Source organism: Onychomys torridus, unplaced genomic scaffold (assembly GCF_903995425.1).
Source record: "Onychomys torridus unplaced genomic scaffold, mOncTor1.1, whole genome shotgun sequence".
Taxonomy (NCBI): Eukaryota; Metazoa; Chordata; class Mammalia; order Rodentia; family Cricetidae; genus Onychomys; species Onychomys torridus.
Genome location: NW_023413146.1, coordinates 11239 through 27933, shown reverse-complemented (window position 1 = coordinate 27933; position 16695 = coordinate 11239). Strand labels below are relative to the sequence as shown.

General features: G+C 39.2%; 1 pseudogene; it reads left to right on the top strand.

Annotated features, from left to right (window-relative positions):
• Window positions 1–7: 7 nt before the first annotated feature.
• LOC118576159 lies at window positions 8–9572 on the top strand (annotated as a pseudogene).
• The last annotated feature ends 7123 nt before the right edge of the window (window positions 9573–16695 follow it).

Sequence of the window (16695 nt, the reverse complement as noted above, 5' to 3'; positions counted from 1 at the left end):
ATTTCCCTGTGTCTACCAAATAGCACAAAAGGACACATGTTTGCCCAAGGCCATGGTCTCTTTGATGCTTTATTTTACATGGACTTGGGAGGGCTGGTTGTCTCAGATGATGACCAAGGGATTCAGTTTCTCTCAGACTTAAGAGAAGAGATGCAAAGAAATGGAGTCTGCTTAGCTTGTGTGAATGTGATCAAGATAACATTCAATTATACACAGCAAGGGCTGGAATATATGACAAACAAATAATGGCATCATCAGCAAAGGCTTTATTTATGGGGAAATGAACTCTACCTAGAAGTCAGCTTCAGAAGGTGGGGATATTGAGGTGTACAGAAAATCTGGGTCACCACCTCACAATGGGATGTCACCACAAGTAAGAAAGATTTCAGCCTTGACCCCTTCCAAGGGACTGTCACTTTTGCACACCACCATGGTAAGGTTTCCAAATTTAGGAATTTTATGCAAATAGTGAACATTTCCAAATATCCAGTAGACATTTCTCAGATGAGAACAAAGTGGAATTATTATAACTGTTCAGTCTCTGAGACCAACTTTAGTTCAATGAATTATTATTCATTCAACACTACATTAGAGTGGTTATCAAAACACAAATTTGACATGGCCATGAGTGAAAGAGGTTACAATTTATACAATGCTGTGTACGCTGTTGCCCACACCTACCATGAAATTGTTTATCAACTAGTAGATTCTCAGCCTATAGCTGTACTCAGAGGAATATTCCGTGACTGTCATCAGGTAAATTATCTTATTTTCCAACATGCTTAAATCATTAATTTTTAAATAGCCCCACAAATGTTCATATGTATTGTCAGGGACGGTTCTCTCAATACAAAGATTTATATTTCTCAAAACTCGCTAATAAATATTTTATTTTGATAAATGGTCTTCATAAGATTAACATTCAATAGATGACAAGTTTTTGTATGTAAAGCATTTATTTTTGTGAGAATGTCACTCAAAATTTTAACAAATGAGTTCAATATTGGAAATAGTCACTGAAAATTTTATCATAAAATTGTTAAGTGACAACTAGAAAAGAATATCTTTCTAGATACACAAAATATGTGCTGATAAATGTCATAAATAATTATTTATATGAAGTACCAATTAGGTATGTAGACAAATAATAAGGACTGCTTGTTGTTAATACATTTACCTTTATCTCTTATACCTATATTATGTTGTCATGATAAGTATTCTATCAGTTTCTTTCAAAATCTTCCAGTTTTCTCACTGCTTAAATTTACAACTTTTAACTTTTTAAAATTAATTTATGCTACACACACATACACAAATTAACCCTCACACACTTAAGTAAAATCATCCCTTTGGACAGTTTTCATGCAAGTAACAAATTTCTTCTAGTTCCACCATGAAAAATGCACATGAAGTATAAAAAATGTAATTCCACGTGTGATATCTTATATTTAACTATATGGGATATCTTTAATACAGTTGTCTTTTCTGGAACACATTGAAACTTATGGGTCATTCACATTGTCACTTTGACTTACTGGATAAGCACAGGTAATCATTTAGTGATGTATCTCACTTAGATGGCTTCTTTGCTGAAGAACAGGGTATTTATGAACCCTATTGGAGAGCTGGTGGACTTGAATCTGAGAGGAAAACTGTGTGCAGACTATGACATATACAACATTTGGAATTTCCCACAAGGCTTTGGATTAAAGGTGAAACTAGGAGGTTACTCCTCCTATTTCCCACAGAGCCAACAACTGCACATTTCTGAAGACTTGGAGCAGACCATTGGAGCAACACTTGTGAGTACACCATCATTTTCATTCCTTGCAGTACATTGGTGCTATAAAAATGTGTGGGATTAGAGTGATGGCTTGGTGGTTAACAACAGTCATTGCTCCTGAGACGGGCCCAAGCTCAGTTCACACAGCTCTGTGTTGGATGGTTCACATCTACCAATAAATCCAAGTCATGGGGATCCAATCCTTTGGGCATCCAGGAATACCTAGGGTTGTATTTAAATTCATCTCCTACCACAGAAACAGATATACAAAATTAAAAAAAATAGATTTTTAAAATTTTGTAACTAGATAGAACCCATGAAATTTTGTGATTCTGTGTGAACATCTTTATAGTTTAATCAAGGAGAGCATGTAATTGTTTCCAGAAACATGTTTCTAGATCCCAAACTTTTATTTTAACTTAAAATTTTCAGCCTGTGAGAAATTCCTATCAGATGACTAGTTTTCTTCATTCCATGACTTTATATAATTCCACCCTGTCTTCTCCCCACCTAAGTCCTTATCCTTGATTTTGAGTTTTAAACCCTTCAGAAGCAATGCATTTCTCCTAACCATGCCTTTTGGATCATTACAATCAGGGAAAACACAAGTTCTATTCTCTACAATCAAACTTAATACATACAATGTGACTAAATGTAATAAATATTTTAGGGCCTTCAACTTTATTGCAGGTTTATAGAAAATGCTCAGATACCTGAATATACTATGTAATGCATGGTAACAGAACAATATTTGTAACGTGTGTCTGTTATTTTATTTCTTTCAGCTTCCGACTTCTACATGCAGTGTGACATGCACTCCTGGATTCAGGAAATTTCATCAGGAACACACAGCAGACTGCTGCTTTGACTGTGTCTGGTGCCCAGAAAATGATGTTTCCAATGAGACGGGTATGTGTTTGTCTGCAGAATACATTGCTGAAACGGAATGTCTTCTCTTTTCAAAACTAGAAAGATCCTGGATGGAAACTGAAGACATAAAATATGTGATTATAAGTGAATGATTTCTCTGATATCAGCCATAATATGAACTCTGGACAGATATTGAACTGTCCTCCTTAAATGACACATCTTGCTCACACAATGAAGGTTACACATTTTATATTTTCAAAAAAAAATCTTTTTTCATTAAGAAAAAAAATTCATTCATATTACACACCAATTAGAGATCCCCCTTTTTCCTCCTCCAGCCTCCCCCCCAACTTAACTCCATTCCCCACAACAAGAAGGAAAGGCCTCCCATGGGGAGGCACATCCAGTAGAGGCAAGTTCAAGCCCTTCCCCCTGCCTAATGGCTGCATGAGTTGTCCTATTATAGGTAGTGGGCTCCAAAGAGCCCTCTCATGGATCAGATGGATTCTGATTCTACTGCCAGGGAGCTTCCCAAGCAAATCAAACTACACAACTGTCTCACCACGAAGAGAGCCTAGTCCAGTCCCATGGAGGCTCTACAGCCATTGATCCCACTTTCATGAGTTTCCACTAGTTTGATTTAGTCATCCCTGCATGTTTCCCCATCATGGTCTTGATATCATTGCTCATAAAAACCCTCTTCTCTCTCTTTGACTGGATTCCTGGAAAAGTGCCTGGTGTTTGGCTGGGGGACTCTGCATCTGCTTCCATCAGTTACTGGATAGAGACTCTATGACAACAGTATGGTATTCACCAATCCAATTACTAGAGTAGGCCAGTTCAAGCACCCTCACCACTCATTCTAGTAGTCCAAGCTGGGGTCATCTTTGTGGATTCCTGGCAACTTCCCTTTTACCAATTTTCTCTCTATCTCCATGACTTCTCCCTCTATCATAGTGTTTCTTTCATTGTGTTTTCCCTCCATCCCTGTTCCAGCTTGACCATCCAATTCCCTTAAGTTCTCATCCCCCATACCCTACCCTCTATTGATACCCCTCACCCCCAGTTTACTCATGGAAATCTCAACTATTTCCCCTTCCTAGTGTGATTGGTGCATCCCTCTTTGGGTCTTCCTTGTTAGTTAACTTCTCTGGAGCTGTGGGATACAGTCTGGTTATCATTTGCTTTACACCTAGTATTCACTTATGAGTGAGCACATATCATGTTTGTCCTTTTGAGCCTGGGTTACCTCACTCAGAATAAGTCTTGAACAGTTTCCTTCATATGTTTAATTGCTTTTTCATGGTTTTCTTATATTTCTTTAAGGGATTTATTGATTTTTTCCATTTTTTGTTTGTCTTTTTCTCAGATTTAAGGGAATTTTTCATTTGTTCTTTAAAGGCCTCTAGTATCTTCATGAAGTTATTTTTAAGGCTGCTTTTTTCTGCTTCTGCTACATTGTGATGTTTAGGTCTTGCTGTTGTAGAAGGGCTAGGTTCTGGTGATGCCATATTGCCCTTTATGTTGTTCTATGTTTTTTTACACTGATGTCTGCACATCTCTTCCTCCAATAGGTGCAAGAGGTGCCTGTGTCTGAGCAAGCTGCTATTGGTACACTCTGTGCTTGCTATGTATGTGTCTTGGGGGCCCCTCTGAGTCTAAACTTAGCTCTTGATCTAATTGGAGCTTCTAGATTCTATATCTCAGGCATGTGCTCTTGGTTCAATCCAAGCTAGCTGATTCTGTGAATCAGGGAGCCACTCTTGGTCTTATCAGTGCTCTTGGTCCAGTCAGAGCTGACAGATTCAGTGTCTCAGGTAGTGTCTCTTGGTCCAATTAGAACTGGCAGATGCTGTGTCTCAGGAGATACTCTTGGTCCAATGAGAGCTGGCAATTTGGTTTCTGTGTCTCAGGAAGTTACTTGGGTCAGAGGTGGATGGGTATTGGGGTAGGGTCTGTGTCTTGTAGATTGCAGGATCTGATGAGAGGATTTAGTGGGGGACCTTCATGCAGAAATTTTCTCTGCTGGCCTGCAACTGGGGCAGAGATTCGTGGGGCTTCCCAGGACTGGCTGTGTCACAGGGCCTAGGTCGTAGAGGCAGGATTTTTTTGGGTGGGAAGAGAGACACTGACTCTAAAAAATCTTTAATAAAAAACAGGAATATTTTATAATTTATTCTACAAGAAACTTTTGAACACATTATTGCAATTCATATGTCTAATCTTCCTTCACCATTTGTACAAATTGAACGTAAAACAGGATCAGCCAGTCCACATTATTGTCCACCTGGCACTAATGAGGACCTCTTGTCACTGATGAGAACCAGAGAGTTTCAGACTCTTGTTGTTTAATGAAATATGTTTAATATCTTAAGAAATAGCTTACAGAACAAAGCAATTATTGTGAAATGATTAGGATGAGATTTCAGATCCCAAGAATACACCTCAAGATATGAGAGTGTTCTTCAGCAATCACATCCTACCAAGAGATAAGGAAAGTACTCAGAATAGACATAATCTTACATGTCATCTAGCTTGGAAAGTGTAGTTGGGAACAAAAAGAGACTTTCTAAGAGAGAAAGAACTGAAGGAAAACACCTGATGATTGTTTTCTGAACCACAAATACATGCAGAGATGCATGTGTGTGCACACTGACATGCAAAAATCACTCACACATAAAACCATATGTATACATTTATGCATACCATATAAACATAATCATATACTTAATTTATTTTAGTTTAGAATTAATTATATCCCCTTCATTTCTCCCTTCAGTACCAGCATTAGGCTCACTTGAAACACAGTGACATATCTACTCCATTCTCCAGTCAATAGCGAAAATACTAGGAAGGTATATTAATTCAAATACATTATATGTATGTATTAATTTTAAATACAATGTTAAAAATTTATATTTATTTTTGTAACATTAAAAATTCATGAGTCATTTCGATTTTTTCTTCTAATAAACAGGTGAGTAATGGCAAGAACCAAAGAAAATGTGAATGTATACATATTCACATACCAGATATCACTGGAATAAAACATAGTACAAAAAATAAATGTCCCTTTGTCCAAATATTTATATTAAATGTTGATGTTATGAACTTAAAACAAAGGGCCTTTTGGTGAATGAGAATACAGATTCTTTAATGAAAATATTGCTTTATGCAAACAGTGTGTACCTGAGAGAATGGTCAATCATTGACTCTGTATGAAGATACAGAGTAGGGGCTCTAACTAAATTCACATACATGGCATTTTATCTCCTGCCTTTGTGATCTGAGCATGCTTCTATTGCTTTGAAGAGAAACCATGAACACGAACAATTTTTTTGAGAAAAACATTCAATTGTTGCTCACTGATACTATCAGAAGTTTAGTCCACTATTGCAATTACAAGGAGCCTGCCAGCACACAGGCAGGTATGGTTCTGGAGAAGTGGCTGAATGTTCTCTTTCCAGATCCTCAGGCAGAAGGAAGAGAGAGAAAGTGGTGCTGTTTGTCTTTACTGAGAAACCAAATGCCAGCCTCAATGACACACTTCCTCCAAAAAAGCTACAGGTACTCCCACAAGAATAAATCACTTAATCCTATTCAATCATGCCTCTCCCTGGAGAACAAGCATAGTAATCTAAGAGCCTATGGGGTTCCTTCTCACTCAAACCAGTATATAACAGTCCCTGGTGCCCCTAGGTTTGTAGGCACATCATAAATTAAAATGCATTTAGTCCAACATCAAAAGTCCTACAGGGCAAACTCCAAATTCTGCATCTCCATGTCTGTTGTTAAAGCACTCTTCAGTTCTCGAACATCTTTCTGTTTTGTTGATTGCAACAAACTACACTCTCTTGGGCTGGTTCATCACCCTGTCTGCAGGTACCTTGGCAGCTACCCATGACTCTGGCATCTCCAAAATCTTGGGATTTCTAATAAATTCTAGGCTTCACCTTTCTCACTTCTCTTAATGGAATTGTTTGGCCTCCATGCAGGGACACATTGGACAAATACCTGTCCTAGTGGCCTTACTTAGCCATGGATGAAGGTTCCACACACACCATCTTCTATCTTTTTCTCAAAGCCAGAACCATGTGACCAAATCTTCCAATGTTTTCTGCTTATTAGATTGGGAACTTGGCCCCCTTGTTCAAATAGAGTTTACCTGATTTTTATATTGGATGATTTCTTTCAACAAAACCTAATGTTTTTCATTTCAAAAGTTGGAAGCTTAGCTGAGAGGGTTTTTGCCCTGATGTTGCCACTACCTTTATTCCACTTAACAGCAGGTTTTCTGTAGATGAATGATCTTATTAAATAAGAAACACAGAGCTAAATGCAGAGTTAATAGCCCAAGAGGTCAGAGCAATAGCTAAGAGCTAAAAACCCTACCCTACCCTTCACTGCCACTGCTGTCCTTCCTCTCTGCAAGAGATCTACCTCCTGTGTGTTTGATTTTATTGACTTTCTGTTCTGCCTTATCATTGGTTGTAAACCCAACCACTTGACCTCCTCATCACTGCCTGTCCGTACAGACCTCCAGATCTTCTATGGTTTGTATTGAGATTAAAGGTGTGTGTCTCCATGCTGGCTGTATTCTTGAACACACAGAGATCCTGCCTAGCTCTGCCTCCCAATTGCTGGGATTAAAGGCGTGCACTACCACCGCCCAAGTTCTGCTATGGCTTGCTATTAGCTCTGACCCCCAGACAACTTTATTTACTAACATACACATAAAATCACATTTCACTACAAATAAAATATCACCATACTTTTCTTTAAATTTTTTTATCTCTTTAAACTCTGGAATTCCTGAGGCTCCTTTTCTTCTCAAACCATTTGTTTATTATTTTCCCATGCTCAACAACTTTTTCATTATGGATTTGAATAAGAATGACAGCTAATAACCATGTAAGGAAGTCAACACTAGAGTATCTTAAGATTTCCTCATCTTCTTAATTCAAAACTCTTCAATTTGGCCTCAGGCATATTTTTGGACCAGGGCAAATAGGAACCACACTCTTAGTCAAATTATTACAGGAACAGTCTCTCAGCCATTTTACTAATTTTTATGCCCATAAAACTGCTTGGGTTTCAGACATTTCCACTGTTTGAATGTCCCTCAGAACTGCTTTCCATGTTCCCAATAGCATGACCCATGAAGCATTACTTAAAACATTCACCTGCTTTCCTAATCCATAGTTGCAAATTCCACATTATGGCAACTAGAAGCATGGCCAGGCCTGTCACAGCAATATTTCACTCCTCCATATTACTTTTGTCTTAGTGTGTGTTATTACAGTGAAGAGACACCATAACCACGACAAGACTTATGAATAAAGCATTTAATTGAGGCTTGCTTACAGTTTTAATCCATTGTCATAATGTCAGAACAGAGAGAGACACAGTTCTGGAGAAGAAGATGTGTGTTCTTTATCCAGATTCTCAGGAGCATGAAGAAAGAGACACTGGGATTCACTTGACCTTTTGAAAAAATGAATACCCATCCTCAGTGATACACTTCTCCCAACAAAGTCACACCTACTCCAATAGAACACATATTTTAATCTTTTCAAATTGGGCCATTCCCTAGTAACCAAGTAATCACATCTCTGAGTATATAGGAGCTGTTCTCACTTTAACCACCACACATTCATAGTACAAAGATCTGTAGATAATAAGTATAATGTTTAAGAAATTAATCAATCTGAGCTGTTTTTTATTACCACTTATAAGCCCTAAGAAACCAAGTATTTTTCTTATTTTTAAAAACTTTCATAAATATGGAAGTTGATAAATGGGAATAAGAAGCTTCTCAGGTCCCTTTATTGTGAAGGTGGTGATTTCCATCACTCAACATGGATTGCTACCAAGCACCCTGACCTCCCTGCTCCATATAGCAACAAGGAAAAAATTATCACTGAACACAAAATGGTTATTGAGGTATCTTCTGATTAATACAGACACTAAAAGATTAAGACTATAATGATGAAAATTTTAATTTCCTTCTGCAGATATGGAGCAGTGTATGCACTGTCCAGAGGATCAGTATTCCAACACAGAGCACACACGTTGCCTGCAAAGACATGTCTCCTTTCTAGCTTATGAAGACCCATTGGGGATGACTCTGGCTTGCATGTCCCTGTGCTTCTCTGCCCTCACAGCTCTTGTTCTTGGTGCTTTTGTGAAGTACAATGACACTCCCATTGTGAAGGCCAATAACCGCATTCTCAGCTACATCCTACTGATCTCCATCACAATCTGTTTCCTCTGCTCATTGCTCTTCATTGGGCATCCCCACATAGTCACGTGCATCCTTCAGCAGACCACATTTGGAGTCTTTTTCACAGTGGCTCTGTCTACAGTCTTGGCCAAGACTATTACGGTTGTCTTGGCCTTTAAGCTCACGACTCCAGGAAAAAGGATGAGAGGGATACTGGTATCAGGGGCACCTAAATTTGTCATTCCCATCTGCACCCTGGTCCAACTCATTCTCTGTGGAATCTGGCTGTTCACGTCCCCTCCATTTATTGACACAGATACACACTCTGAACATGGACAGATCATCATTGTGTGCAGCAAAGGCTCAGTCATTGCATTCCATTTTGTCCTGGGATACTTGGGCTCCTTGGCTCTGGGGAGCTTCACTGTGGCTTTCTTGGCCCGGAATCTTCCTGACAGATTCAATGAAGCTAAATTCCTGACCTTCAGCATGCTGGTGTTCTGTAGTGTCTGGGTCACCTTCCTCCCTGTCTACCACAGCACCAAGGGGAAAGTCATGGTCGCTGTGGAGGTCTTCTCCATCTTGGCCTCCAGTGCCGGATTGTTAGGGTGCATCTTTGTCCCAAAATGTTATGTTATTTTCATAAGACCAGATTTAAATTCTCTTCAAAACTTCAGGGATAAATCACTTTATTGACCCATTCATAGTTTTAAGGTTTTAGGTGACACTTAAAATGTCTCTGTTCCATTTCCTTGGGATGATCATCTCTTCCCATCCAGTTTATCAAGTTTCACAATGTCATCCTTGTTTCCATTACATTTTGGTGGTAATGTGGATGAGACTTTACTGTATACATTCTGCTCTTCATAGTTCACATATTCTCACAGGAATCTCCCTCAACTTTTGGCTCTCAAGAACTTTCCTTCCTTCTTCAATGATCCCTGAGCCTCAGGTTGGGAGGGTTTTGTAGATGGATTGATTGCTTAGTTCTCAGTACATGTTTAATGGAAGGAATCATTCATAAATGGACCCTATTAGTCTTTATTCCCACCTATTTTTCTATGTGGTATCCTGAAGAGTACTTTCTAGCAATGTGCATGGTTGTCAGTAGGGCTTCTACTTGGGCAACAGGTAGACTTTTCCATATTTGATGACAGAAATAAGTGTTGTCCCCTGGAACATCACCTCAGCAGCTGGTACTATAGAGAAATCCGAACCCACAAGCCTCAGGGATCTATATGGAAAGAGATGGGAACATTTCAAGAGGCAGAGGTAGTGGACATCTTCATGGAAACATTGCCTTCTAGAAATCGACGGGACTGGACAATCACATGAAATCACAATAGTGTTGGAAACATATATAAGATCTGCAGTGGCACCAGCCAAAAATATCACAGTACTAGCAAGTAGAAACAGACTCAAATCCTATCCCTAAATAAGAAATATTTTGCAGTTCTTGCTTGTTGCAAAAGACACAACATTTTCTAGAATGGTGTTTCAATGGTTATTTCAACCACACTCCCAGGAATGTTTATGCCTTCTGTTGTAATAGGCCACACAAGATATATTTCATGTGTGTTTTGGAAAGGAGGCTTCGTTTGATTTTGTTTTCTTTGGGCATTCTTTTATTTTATTCTTTTTGCTTATTTGTTATGATTTCCATTTATTCTTTGCTTTGTTTAAGAGAGATAAGAAAAAATATGAAATTGGATTCATAGATATTTGTGGAGGATAGGGGAGCCATTAATGGAAGTGAAAATATAAAAATGTAGTATTTGAAATAAAGATTTAATAAAAAGTAAAATTAGAAATAAATGTATGAAATAACTTATTGAGTGTGTGTTTACATATAAATGTTAAATGAATTGGACTTTTGGATTGATAGCAATTCCCCAAGATACACAGACCATCTTACATGAATCTCCATGTCAGGCATGAAAAACCTCTCTGTAGGTCATTTTTCAGGGGAATCCAAAATATGCTCACAAACATATAAACTATGAACACTCATCTGATTGCTTCCCAGAAGTTGAAAATATTCCTTATTGCTGAAGTCACCACAAACTTCAGACACAACATGCACATATTGAGATGGAATTGACTGGGAAGCTGCCTCCCTGAGGACTAGTTTTCAGAGTATTTGCAAGTACTAAAAACTGCCAAGAGGGAAACACATTTTTTTCTATTAAGCAAAAAATTCCAGTCATTTTACATACTAATCAAAGATTCCCCTCTTCCCTCCTCCCACCCCCAGCTTCCCCCCTCCCAACACTCCTTCACTCCCAACAACAAGAAGGCAAGACCTCCCATGGGGAGTCACATCCAGTAGAGACAATTCTAGACCCTTCCCCCTGCCTCAAGGCTGCATGAGGTTTATGACCATAGGGAGTGAATTACAACCCCCTCATGTACCAGTAATAGATTTTGATCCTACTGCCAGCCCCCTCTAAAGCTGGCTCAGAGCTTAAGAACACTGGCTGTTCTTCTAGAGGCCCTGAGCTCAATTCCCAATAACCACAAGGTGGCTGACAACCATCTAAAATGAAAGCTGGTGCCCTCTTCTGGTGCATAGGCAGAATACTGTATACATAATAAATAAATAAATAAATAAATAAATAAATAAATAAATAAATCTTTAAGAAATGAGACAGATGCAAATAATTCTACGACAGTAAACCCTATGAACCACCATAAAGACTATCATGGCAAAATATATTTAAAGATGTGATTGTGGCAAGTTGTATCTGGGGTAACCAACACTTGTTTAGTCATCTTTAAGGCACTCAACAGAAAGGAATGTATGTTTGTTACTAGAAACCTAGCCAAGTGCCTATAATTAGTGACGTCTTAGACTCTAAGGCTGAACCAATGATTCCTTTTTTCTGAATCAGTATAATTCTGGAAACATATTCTTCTATGCCTGGATAAACATAACCCTGGCCACTGATGATAAATTTCTTCTTCAATACACTGAATCCAAAGCAAAAACCCCAAACTTGTCAATAGATGAGGAACAAATGGGATACACAACATGATTACACACACACACACACACACACACACACACACACACACACACACACCATGAGCCCAACACATAGGGAACAAGAAACTTTTTGGAAAGGGCAGAAAGACACTAAGACCAGGAAGACTTAGAAGACTATGGTGCCTACTGAGGAGTGTCTTTTCTATGGCAATGAAACTTAACCTATGATATCTTAACAAATTTGTTGCAAAAATACAGCCTACACAGTGAAAAGTAGACCTGCCAAAGAGATGAGAGAATTCTGACATGTCCACACCTCTACATGTAGAACTACAGGCAATGAATGGTGCTGAGAAATGGTGATTGCATCCTCTCTACAGATGAGCTTAAGCTAGAAGCAGTAACTGTACTCAACAGTTGTTTGTGTCTCTTTATGTGTCGGTGTGCACATATCTATCTCTCTAGGTATATAAAAATAATATTAAAGAAAATATATGAATTCTTAGATAGAGGGTAGGAACATGAGATGGGGTAGAAGGAGAGGATGTGGTGGAAATATTGTAAATACAGTTCTTCTGCATGAAATCCTCATCAAGAAAAATTCAAAAAATATCAGATTCCACAAAATATATTGTACAAAATGGCCAATGGAATAAAAAATGTGTATTACTAAAAGATGCTCAACCATCAAGGAAATGCAAATTAAAACTCTGTTAAGACATCATGCCACACAGCACTCCCCTGCACTGATTGATGGAAACTATGAGTGTCCTAGTTTCCAATATTACAGCCCTTCTCACTAGATCCTAGGCCATAAGAGCACATTTCATGCCCCTTCCCAACCCACCACAGCCTCAGAGACTGGGCCACAGCATGTTCCCCATGCCACCATATTCCACCATAGCAGTGACCACTGGGACCATAGTCGCCACCTGCACAGATATGTGGAAGAGTAACAACTTGAACCAAAGGCCCCAAATACTCCAGTTGTTGAAAGAGTGACCATCAGAAGCAAAGGTCCCACTTGCACCAATTGGTGGAAGAGGAACTACTGGAGCCAGAGGTGCCACATGCACTGATTCATGGAAGAATGATCACAGGAGCTACAGGCCTCACCTGCTACAAATGGAGGAAGAGCCCCAGCAAATGGGAAGCAGAATCTCCTGAGGCCGCAGAAACTCCAGGAGCCACAGGTTTCACTTGTGGAGCATGAGATGGGTTGAGTGTAGTAGAAGAATATATTCAACAACATAAGGAGCAACATGGATCCACCAGACATGAACAGTTCTACAACAGCAAAACCTGAACATCCTAATGTAAATTTAACAGAAGAAAACAACCTTAAAATAACTTCATGAATGTGATTGGGACACTTTAGGGGGAAATGAAAAATACCCTCAAAGGAATGGAGGGAAATACATACAAAAATGGAAGAAATCAATAAATCTCTTAAATATCAAGAAAAAAATTAAACACATGAGGGAAACATTTCAAGACTTGGAAACTTAAATGAAAGCAACAAAGAAGACACAAACTGAAGGAAGGCTGGAAATGGACAATCTGAGTAAACAAGCCAGAAGTGTAGAAACAAGTATTACCAAAAGAATATAAGAGATAGAAGAGATAGTCTTGGGCATTGAAGATACAATAAAAGAAATCATCAAAGAAAATTTTAAATTCAACAAATACTTAACACAAAATGTCCACAAATAAAATATCACATTTCCCCCTTTTTGTCTAAATGAAAAGTAATAATTCCCAGAGCTCAGCCTGGCATCAGGACGTGGATCTCTGCATCTGCTTCCATCAGTCACTGGATGAAGGTTCCAATAGTTAAGGATCCTCCCTGGGACTGGACTAGGCCTTTTGGATAGGCAGAACAGTTGTTTATCTTGAACTGTTTAGGGGGCCTCCAGGCAGTGAGATTGTAATCCATCCCTGGTACATGAGCTGGCATTTTGGAGCCCAGAGTCTATGGTGGAACACTTTGGGCAACCATGGTGTGGGGATGAGTGTCTTGTACCTGGCACAACTGAATGCACAAGGTTCTGCTCACTCCCCATGGGAGACCTTGCCTTGGAGGAAGTAGGAATCAGGGGAAGGTTGAGGGGAAAGACTGGGGGCAAGGAAGAAGAAGGAGAGGAGGATCTGTGGTTGATATGTAAAAATGAGTAAAAAATTTAATAAAATAAAAGGAAGAAAAATAAAATTAATAAAGATTCTGTATTTTATTTGGCAACCCACAGCCCCCCATCCCCACCCAAAAGTCCCTACCAACTTCTCCAACTGTTGCCTGCCTACCCCCAGCGTCTGATGATGCCACAGAGCCCACACAATGATGGGAGCAGTCTGCTTTCCCCAGAACTGGTCAACATCCCTGGCTTTGGATCCCCAGCTACTCTCCAATGTCAAGAGAAAGTAGTCATGAATTTTTTTTTCATTTTTTTATTAAGAAAATTTCTACTCATTCCACATACCACCCACAGATCTCACCTCCTCCCACCACAGCCTTCTTTCCCACACCATGCCACACCCCCACATCTCCCAAATCAAGGTCTCCCAGAGGAGTCAGCAGAGCCTGACACACTGAGCATAGGCAGGCCCAAGCCCCTTCCCACTGCACCAAGGCTGAGCAAGGTGTCACATCACAGGCACCAGATTCCCAGAAGCATGCCCATGCACCAGGGATGGATCCCAATCCCCCTATATGGTACTATGCAGCAAGGCATCCTCTGAAATGGAGTCCAGAATGTAGGGATGGTATAGAGAAAGGCAACCTGGGAAATGGAGGCTGAAATGTAGTAATGCTGTATAGAAAGTCATCCTGGGAATTGGAGTCCATCATACTGATGGTATAAAGAAGAGCAAACAAAAGAATTTTATTCCATTTTTAACCTGTTTGTTTTTGTATTTATTTATATCAGTTAATAGCAGTGCTTCTCAACCTTGGTCATGGCTCCCTTGGGGAATCAAAAGACCCAATCGCAGGACTGGACAAAGTCTGTCAGGAAGTGCAGATATTTATATTATAATTCATAACAGGAACAAAAATAGAGTTATGAAGTAACAGTGAATACAATTTTATACTGGGGGTTCACCACATCACAAGAAAATGTATTAAAGTGTCTCAGTATTAGTAAAGTTTTGAAACCTTGGTTCAGGTCAATATCTCCTGTAGCTCAGGTTTGCCTCACATTATATAATTGAGAATTGCGTTGAACACCTAATTCTGTCTCTGTCTCCCAGTGCTGGAGAGATAGTTCTGCAACTCCTTCCAGATTGGGCCTTGAATGCTCAGTGGGAAGGAAAAATGGAGCAGTGAATGAGTATCCTCCAACTTCTCTAGATTGTATTGTGAATTTACAAATGAAGTGGGACTTGTGTAAGAATTGAGTTCACTAACCAGCTGTGAAGCAGGTGTAGTCACAGCAGAGAGAGGGATGAGCAAGAAAGAGGTTGAAAACTTTTATGCTGTGATAGTAGCTGACCTTAGCAGTGAGTAGTGAGGTAAGCAATGTTACTGATCAATAAATGTTCCTCTGACAGTCCATTTATTGGGTCCACAGATCAGGCAACTAAGAATCTGGATGAAGAACTGAATGTTTGTGAAACCAAATTAGAGTAGTTATACCAGCTGAACCTAAGTAGTAGAACTGCATAAAAATGGTGTATCCCTGCCTAAAATAACTGTGTTATCCATGTTTACAATGTATACCTCAAGAGAAATGGTGTGAGTAGAATTTGGAGTGGTTTCATACAAATCCCTTTCCTGGAACTCACTCTGTACATAAGGCTGGCCTCACACTCACAGAGATCCACCTGCTTCTGCCTTTGTGCTGGAATTAAAGGTGAGCATCACCACCGGCCAGCCCAGCTTCTGCCACTTTCTTTGAAACTGAAGTCATCATAGGAGTCCCAGGTCCTGTGTTTCAAGCTAAAAATAAAGTCTGGAAGGGCATTTCTAGAGAGGGGGAATATGTTTGAAGGTGTTTTGTGAGTGTGTCTGAAAGGGTCTTGCCTGGGGGTACATCTGGAGATTGCTGTGCTTGTGAGGAGAGGACTGGAGGAATTTCCATCCTCAGGGAGAGGATGTGTTTAGTAGGTGATCTGCAGGCTTGGCCCAGAGAGGCAACAATGTGAGGCTGCATAAGCTCAGAGGCCCTGTGCATCAACCCAGCTCTTGTCTTGCCTATCTCAAATATCTGTGGAACTGAAGGAGGTGTTCAAGGAGTGTCACCTGTCCTGATCATTTGCAGCCCTTTAACTAGTCCCTGGATTTCTCCATTGTCTGTTGTTATGGGCCCCCTTTAATTTTTGATTTTATTAATTAGGATTAATTTTCTCTTAGGTAGTTTGGATAAGTGTTTGTCTGTCTTATGGATTTCCTCGAAGAACCAACTCTGTGTTTCATTGATTTCTTTTATTTTTCTTTCTTTCTATTTGGTTAATTTAACCCTTATTTGATACTTTCTTCATGTCTACACCTCTTGGCTATACTTATTCTTTTTGTTCTAGTACTTTCATGTGTGCTGTTAAGTTGATAGTATGAAATCTTTTTCTTTTTTTATGGAGAAACTCAGTTCTATACAGTTTTCTCATATTATCACTTTCATTGTGTCCTCTAACTTTCGATAGCTTGTATAATTATTTTCATTGAATTCTATAAACTCTTTAATTTGCTTCTTTATTTCTGTCTTGACGCATTTCTCTAGTGGAGTGGTATTCAGTTTTCATGAGTTTTTAAGTTTTTTGTTTATTTTTTTTTAATCCAGCTGTAATCCATGATGGTCTGATTGGATGCAATAAGCTGTTTTAATTTTCTTGCATCTGTTG